We start from the raw sequence: 9,091 nt of genomic DNA on the forward strand, positions 1-9,091 counted from the left end.
ACGTGGCTGCTACGGGCTTAGCAAGAACCGTTCTTACCTACGCATCAAAACCACAACGATAGTTTGTCAAGTTGGTGCTGTTTTAACCTTCGCAAGGACCGGGCGTAGCCACACTCGGTTCAACTAAAGTGAGAGAGACAGACACCCGCCGGTCACCTTTAAGCAACGAGTGCTCGCAACGGTGAAACCAGTCTCGCGTAAGCGTACGCGTAATGTCGGTCCGGGCCGCTTCATCTCACAATACCGCTGAACCAAAGTATGACATGCTGGTAAGCAGTATGACTTATATCGCCCACAACTCACTTGTGTTCTACTCGTGCATAGCATCAACGCATAAAACCTGGCTCTGATACCACTGTTGGGGAACGTAGTAATTTCAAAAAAATTCCTACGCACACGCAAGATCATGGTGATGCATAGCAACGAGAGGGGAGAATGTTGTCCACGTACCCTCGTAGACCGACAGCGGAAGCGTTATCACAACGTGGTTGATGTAGTCGTACATCTTCACGATCCAACCGATCAAGTACCGAACGTAGGGCACCTCCGAGTTTAGCACACGTTAAGCTCGATGACGTCCCTCGAACTCCGATCCAGCCGAGTGTTGAGGGAGAGTTTCGTCAGCACAACGGCGTGGTGACGATGATGATGTTCCACCGACGCAGCGCTTCGCCTAAGCTCCGCAACGGTATTATCGAGGTGTAATATGGTGGAGGGGGCACCGCACACGGCTAAAATATCGTATATCAAGTGTGTCTAGAGGTGCCCCTCCGCCCCCGTATATAAAGGAGCAAGGGGGAGGCCGGCTGCCCTAGGCGCGCCAAGGAGAGGGGGAGTCCTCCTCCTAGTAGGAGTAGGACTCCTCTTTGCTAGTCCAACTAGGAAGAGAGGGGGGGGAAGGAAAGAGAGGGAGAGGGAGAGGAAAAGAGGGGCTGCGCCCCCCTCTCCTAGTCCTAATAGGACTCCTCATGGGAGGGGCGCGCCACCTCCTGGCTACTGCCCTCTCTCTCCCCTCAAGGCCCACTAAGGCCCAATACTTCCCCGGGGGGTTCCGGTAACCCCTCCGGCACTCCGGTTTTATCCGAAACTTCTCCGGAACACTTTCGGTGTCCGAATATAGTCGTCCAATATATCAATCTTTATGTCTCGACCATTTCGAGACTCCTCGTCATGTCCGTGATCACATCCGGGACTCCGAACAACCTTCGGTACATCAAAACATATAAACTCATAATATAACTGTCATCGTAACGTTAAGCGTGCGGACCCTACAGGTTCCAGAACTATGTAGACATGACCGAGACACCTCTCCGGTCAATAACCAATAGCGGAACCTGGATGCTCATATTGGCTCCCACATATTCTACGAAGATCTTTATCGGTCAAACCGCATAACAACATACGTTGTTCCCTTTGTTATCGGTATGTTACTTGCCCGAGATTCCATCGTCGGTATCTCGATACCTAGTTCAATCTCGTTACTGGCAAGTCTCTTTACTCGTTCCGTAATACATCATCCCGTAACTAACTCATTAGTCACAATGCTTGCAAGGCTTATAGTGATGTGCATTACCGAGTGGGACCAGAGATACCTCTCCGACAATCGGAGTGACAAATCCTAATCTCGAAATAGGCCAACCCAGCAAGTACCTTTGGAGACACCTGTAGAGCACCTTTATAATCACCCATTTACGTTGTGACGTTTGGTAGCACACAAAGTGTTCCTCCGATAAACGGGAGTTGCATAATCTCATAGTCATAGGAACATGTATAAGTCATGAAGAAAGCAATAGCAACGTACTAAACGATCGGGTGCTAAGCTAACGTAATGGGTCAGATCAATCACGTCATTCTCCTAATGAGGTGATCCCGTTAATCAAATGACAACTCATGTCTATGGCTAGGAAACATAACCATCTTTGATTAACGAGCTAGTCAAGTAGAGGCATACTAGTGACACACTGTTTGTCTATGTATTCACACATGTATTATGTTTCCGGTTAATACAATTCTAGCATGAATAATAAACATTTATCATGATATAAGGAAATAAATAATACTTTATTATTGCCTCTAGGGCATATTTCCTTCACTTAATACACTCTTCCCTTGGCCATGCTGAGATGTTTAAGTCTTTCCACTTATCAGTTTTTAGTTCCACTTGAAGCGATGCATATTCGAATACATTTTCTAGTCCTTTGAGCTGTTGAATGAATAAATGACAAAGTATTAGTATCACAACCGAACAATAACAGAAATCGTCTTATCAAAAGATGGTGTAGTGGGACTAATGACTAACCATAGCGATGAGGTCTTTTGCGGCTCATTCCTGGGCCTAGCGAGTCGAGCACCTGGATGCATCGCTGCCCGGTATTTATAACTGCTAGGTACCAATGGAAGTGTTCAATGTTAACTGGAATGAATATCTGAAAATAGGGTTTTTGTTAGTTTATGTCCCATCTATACAAACATTTGTATGGAACTGAGACTGACCATATCATGTTCCAAATAAGTTGTAGCTCTGTTTAATACCCATATTGGTGCGTCATCCCGTATAGAGCTAAATTCCTTTATCATCTTAGAGATGCATGCACTCTCTAAGAACACACTTCCACCTGACCTCATCTGTAGATGCTCTTTAGCACTTATGCAATGTATGTATGCGTCTATGATCTGCAATATCAAGTGCACACCTTAGCCATAGGAGAGAATAGAAACTCATGTTAAAATAGCATGGTCTTGTCTGAAAGCTACATATACTTACTTCGTCGCCAACAAATCCTTTGGGGAGTAATGGATGTTCTAACTGTTTTCATTGGAGATGTGAGTCGTCGATGCTCACTAAATTTATTTTATCGTTTGGTTCAGACATGATATTTTCAATCACGGACCAATCATCGCCAGTGCAGGCGTAATCTATCATGATGTAAGTAACAACATTTATTAATGACAAAGAAAATAAATGTAGCAAAAACAAGGCATAGAAGGATTTGTCCGTGTCTTCTTGAGCCACCCATTAGTCTTGTGCCTTCTTAGGTTTGTTATGCAGTCGGATAGGCTTCCCTGTATGTGCCCCTTCCATGCCAGACGTTAGTTCTAATTCTCTGTCCTCAGCTGCATCCATCTGTTCACTTGTTTCATTGAAGGTTAATTCCTGGAAGCAACATTGCAAAGAATAATGGGTATGCAGGATATAATATACTTATAATTAGACCTATTTGGGACATAGTTGAAAAAGAAAAGATGCCTCTATCACTTCGGAGTCTTCGGAATCACTGGACTACGTGCTATGCTTTTTCATCACTTCTTTGTCGGCCGTTCCATTTGATTCTCCCATTGTGTCCCCTATAGTGTCTGCCCCTTCGGTGCCAAATGTTTGTGCTAATTCCTCATCCCGATCTGACTGCATTTGTTCACTTGTTTCATTCAAGGTTAATTCCTGAGAGCAAGATTACAAAGAACAATAAGTATGCAGGGTTTAATATAATTAGAATTAGAACTAATATTACAAATAATAATCCCTATGTAGTATTATAAAATAATGAGAATTAGAATTATTTGGGATAGTTGAAACGGAAGCATGGCTTTGCCACTTCGCAATCTGTGCCCTGTGTGCTTTTTTTTTCTGTACTTCATCGTCGTCGTCTATTCCATTTGATTCTTCCTCGCTTCGTACCTGAAACACACATAATATAATATTACCCGGTGCTTATTGGTTCTTCATCGCTTAGTAACTGAAACACATAATAATATAATATTCTCCAGTACTTATAGAAGAGCAAATATTATGAAGATGAGTAAAGAATCGTAGGTATGATATTATTATACTATAGATTACATATTGTTTTGTCCCCCTGAATAAGAAGAATAATAATGGCATGTGAAATTAAAAACCGCGTTTATCGGCTTGGGGTTTGTATGCTTGTGTTAGGATATCACCACATCAATCTGCATATTTTCTGCATCTTCCATGATGCCTTGTTCTTCTATTGCCTTTGTTGACTCGGTGTTCATATCTTCATCTTTGGTTATCATGCATTCAATCTGCATATTTAGTGTATGCTCGTCCTTCGCTCCTTTGTCGATGTTTTCCTGAAAATCAAAGCATATATTATTATCACGCCGTACACATTCAGACCCTATGTTTTGTTAGCTTGAAAATCGATCTTATATGTTGGGACGTAGGGAGTACATCACAACTGTATGCACATATCTGCTTATGTTTACTTAACATAGTGGTATCAGGACATCCTTTCCAACTAAATTTCAGTATCTATTTCTTTTTTTAATTGTTCAGTAAAAAATTTGAGACTAACTTGCGTGACTATTCTCTCTAGTAATCAGGTGGATGTTGCCCAAAGAATTTCCTAAGTCACATAATGATATCTCTGTAACTCTGCGGGGTAACACAAGGCATGTTGATTCACTTTGTTGGATCACCTCTAGCGACTACGTTGCCTTGTAGATGTGAAATCGTGAATAGGATGTAATTACGGATTGATCCGTAGAGACCACCGGCAGTGGCGTGTAAAAGCCTTTCGAACTTCGGATCAGAGAAGAGCATGTACCTATCTCAGCGAGGAGCTCCTCGTCGCGGCCGTGGCAGGGCGCCTGTGCGGCTGCACCTGTGTTGGGGAACAGCGCGTCGTCCTGGCCGTCGTTGAGTGACTCGGCGAGCTCGTCGTCACCGCCGTCGTCGGGTGGCTCGGCGGCTGCGCAGGGCACCGACGGGGCATGTAATCTGGATCCGTAATATGGACGCCGGGCCTGGATTGATTCCCGCTAAGTTAGCTCATTTGTTTCCATATATGATATATGACTCTCCGTGTTAATTGGACGTGGGTTGTTATCTGTAGACTCGTGTGGGCGTGGGTTGTTTCTGTGGGCAGAGTTTCCGTCTGGCCTCATGAAGTTCTCTTGTTTAATAGTAGTGTAGATAGTGTAGAAGTGTAGATGTAGATAGATGTAGATGTAGATGTAGATTAATAGTAGTAGATAAGATCACACTCACTAATTGTTAGTGTTAATGTATACTTATCGCTTTGTCTAAATTTGGAAATAATTAATATTGTCATTAAGGTTGTATGTAAATATAGAAAAAAATTGTAGTTGTTCTAATCTATTACGTATTCAAAAAAATGGACGACGATAACTGCGACACGTGTGGCATCTAGGGGGTATGTGCCGCACGCCCCGTGTGGCATCGACACAGGTCCGCCCGCACGAGCACGTCCGGGCGCACCCCGCCACAGCCCGCACGTTCGGTGTGCGGCGCGATCACCCGCACGAGCACGTCCGGGCGAGCGACCACGCGGCCCGCACGACCCGTCTTGGCCGTCGCCCCTCCCCGCCTGCGAGCCACACGCCCCGCGTGGCAGTAACCATGCGTCCCGCCGCGATTGCCATGGTCCGGACCCTCTTCCATGTTCGTAACTGCAGTTGCCATGTTGCTGAACTACAGTTGCCATGTCTGACAACTACAATTGCCATGGTTGCTCAACTGCAGTTGCCATCTCAGGTCAAGTGCCGGATGCTATTTTTGGGCAACTGCAGCTGTTGCCATGTATGGTCTGGTCTACTACAGGTGCCATGATTGGAAAAACTTTAGGAGTTGCCACCTACTAACACTAGACAGTTGCCATGTGGCACTACAAAAACATGGCAAAAAACATGTTCGGGTAAAGAGAGAGTTGCCATCTGCTTACAAGCACACTAGGGCAGTTGCCATGTACCCTGCAAAAAACACATGGCAACTGATAGCTTTTGGTGTGTGGGAGAGGAGACGGGCATGTGGGTGACGACGGTATCTTTAAGAGTTGCCACCTACTAACACTAGACAATTGTCATGTAGCGCTACAAAACAGACGTGGCAACACTAACATGTTCGGGTAAAAGAGAGTTGTCATCTGCTTACAATCACAAATAAGGCAGTTGACATGTACCCTGCAAAAAACATGGCAAATGACACTTGGGTGTGGGAGAGTGGGAAAATGGGCAGTCGTGGGAGATGGGGAACAGAAGTCGTGCGCGGCGTGCGGGCGTGATGGCAGTTCCATTGCACGCCCCGACTCGCGACTGGTCTCGTCCGATGGAGAAACAGCGTGCGGGCGAACTACCTACACACCACACACCGGGCTTGTCCTACGTGGCACATCAAATCCATCTTTTGGTGTCAGGATTCGTGCAAAAAACAACCAACGACGATTCAGGCGTGTGGGCGAGTTGGAGACGTGCCACACGTGTGGGCGTTAGTGTTTCTGAAAAAAAAATTATGTACTAATGAATAAAGAAAAATATATTTTTGGTCCCTCAAGTTCCTCACAATTATAGACTTGGTCCCTCAAATATTTCTTGGTAGGCATTTTGTCCTTCAAGTCTCAAATCCAGATAGGTTTTGTCCCAAATCAGATTTTGACCACGTTGATCAGGTTTGACAAATAAATAGTAAATTAAAAAATAGCAAGAAAATTCAGAAAAAACTGAAATTTTGTGGCAACTAAGATGTTTGAGTGCGCTAGGTGCATGAAACTTTCTGTGGTGCTTAGACATTCGAGGCTCTAGGTAGGAAAAAAAATCTTGTCTCACAAAAAAGCCAATTTTTTTTTCTTTTCCTTAAGCTCCTCCGGTGTTATTTGACCATAAAAATTTACACGCACCTAGCACAACCAAAGCATCTTAGTTGTCACAAAAATTCAGATTTTTTAAAAAATCTACTATTCTTTTGAATTTACTGTTCATCTGTCAAACCTGATCAACGTGCTCAAAATCTAGTTTTGGACCAAATTTATCCGGTTTTGAGACTTGAAGGACCAAATATCTACCCAAAAATCTTGAGGGACCAAGTCTATACTTTTGAGGAATTTGAGGGACCAAAAACATACTTTTCTCTAATGAATACACATCATATTGTCGTACGATAAGTTTATAACAAAATAACTCATTTAGGACAGTAAAACTAAACCTAAGCCAGCCCAACCCTCTCTCGACCTTGCAGTTTCTGGCCATCCGTTCACGTGATCTGGTCGACCTGGACCATTAGATGTGTGTCAATTATGTCCTCCACCGCAGTTTTTTACCTGGGCCAATTATACTAAAGGGTTGTTACTCAAGAAGAAAAAACAGCGATACGTGGTTGCATGAGCTTATCTCCCGGGTCCCGGCCAATTGGCTAACCTCCAGACATCGCTAACCCCCAAATCCTATTTGGTGCCTTAAGCGCCGGTCATAGTGCAATTTACAATCCGGCGGACACTCCTCTACAACACCGTTTATGTAAATGGCCCGCCTATTTAGGTCTATTTTTTTATTTTAGTTTCCTTTTTTCCTTCGTTTTTGCTTTTTTGTTTTTATCAAACTCTTGAACTTTTCACAAATTGACGGGCTTTTTCCAAATTTATTTTTTAATTTTCCAAATTTTCTGAACATTTATTAAATCCTTAAAATTTTCTCAAATTTATGATTTTTTCTCAAATTATTTACTTTTATTTAAGCTTCTAATTTTTTTCTAATTTGTGAACTTTTTCATTTTGGTCAACCTTTCAAATTACTAACTTTTCTAGGTTTTGAGTTTTTTAAAATTGATGATTTTTCACAACTCTATGAACTGTTTTCAATTTTTCGAACTTTTTTTTTCCAAAGGTCAACGCCCAACTCTCCACCAACGAACTTTTTCAATTTTTCGAACTTTTTGTTCAATTAACAACATCCACAGTGGACGATCGTTGGTGGACCCGTCAACGGTTGCAGGCCCACCAATTCTTGTTTTTAAACAAAACGCAGTATGGGCCGGCCCATATGCTCCGGATCGTGGGCGCCAACTAGAAGCTCTCTCTTGCTAACCGTCCCCAAGGAAAGGCTTCGATTAACATAAGAAATCGGTCGGTCGCTGCTTACGAGGTCGATTCTAGGGGGCTCCTATGCAGCGCTGCAGGCACCAGTTAATGATCTGGCGCCTGCAGCGCTGCTAGCATGGGCCGGCCCACTAGCGTACTGCCCCATTTTTTCTATTTTTTGCTACAAAAAAATGTGAAATCAAAAAAGGTTTACAGATATAAAGAAAAAAGGTTCATCATTTCAAAAAAGGTCATATCTTTAAAAAAAATCATCAATTTTGGAAAAAGTTCAGCAATTTGAAAAAAAGTTCATTCAAATTGAAAAAAATCATCCAATTTAGCAAAAGTTCATTAATTTTTTAAAAAGTTCACTAAATTTGAAAAAAGTTCATAGAAATTCAAAAAAGTTCATGTATTTTTAGAAAAGGTTCATTGAACTGAAAAAAGTTCATCAATATTTCAAAAACTTCATCAATCTGAAAAAAACTGTTGAAATTTAAAAAAATTCATAGAATTTTCAAAAAACGAATCTTCAACCGGCGTCTAGATGGGCTGGCCCATTTATGAATGCCACAGGCGTCAGTTAACAAAAAGGCACGTTAACTGGCTTCTGTGGCGCCAAATAGGAAATGCCCGATTCTAGGCAGAGAGCGTAGATGACCCTCTAGCCAAATTCAATTTGGCGCTTGAAGCGCCAAATGGAGGCCGATGTGTACGGGACGCCCGCCCCAGGAGCAAATAGGCCGCATCAGTTAGGATTGTACCCAGTAGTGCATCTTTTCTCGCATTTTATTATTGTGGCTGGTTCTGTGTGTCTTTCTATTCTTTTTGTCGGGTTTTGTTCTTTTTTTCTTTTCCTTTTTTCTTGTTTTCGTTTTAATTTTCTTTTCGAATTCGCAGTTTTTCAAAAAAATTATATTTTTTTGAATTTTAATATTTTTAAAGAAAAATTGTGATCTTTTTTAAAATTAGTAAACTTTGTTCTAATTAGTGAACATTTCTTCAAATACGCGAGCTTTTTAAAATTCACAAACTTTTTCCAATTTCGTCAACTTTTCTCAAATTCGGAAACTTTTTTCAAGTTTGTGAACTTCCTTCAAATTCAAAAAACCTTTTTCAAATTAATGAAAATTTTCACATTTTGTGATTTTTTTTATTTTACTAACCTTTTCCATATTCATGAACTTTTTCCAAACTTGTTATTTTTTTTAATTTCGTGAATATGTTTTTCCAAATCCATGATGATTTTCAAAATTGCG

The sequence above is a fragment of the Triticum aestivum genome, chromosome 6D (assembly GCF_018294505.1).
Source record: "Triticum aestivum cultivar Chinese Spring chromosome 6D, IWGSC CS RefSeq v2.1, whole genome shotgun sequence".
Lineage (NCBI taxonomy): Eukaryota > Viridiplantae > Streptophyta > Magnoliopsida > Poales > Poaceae > Triticum > Triticum aestivum.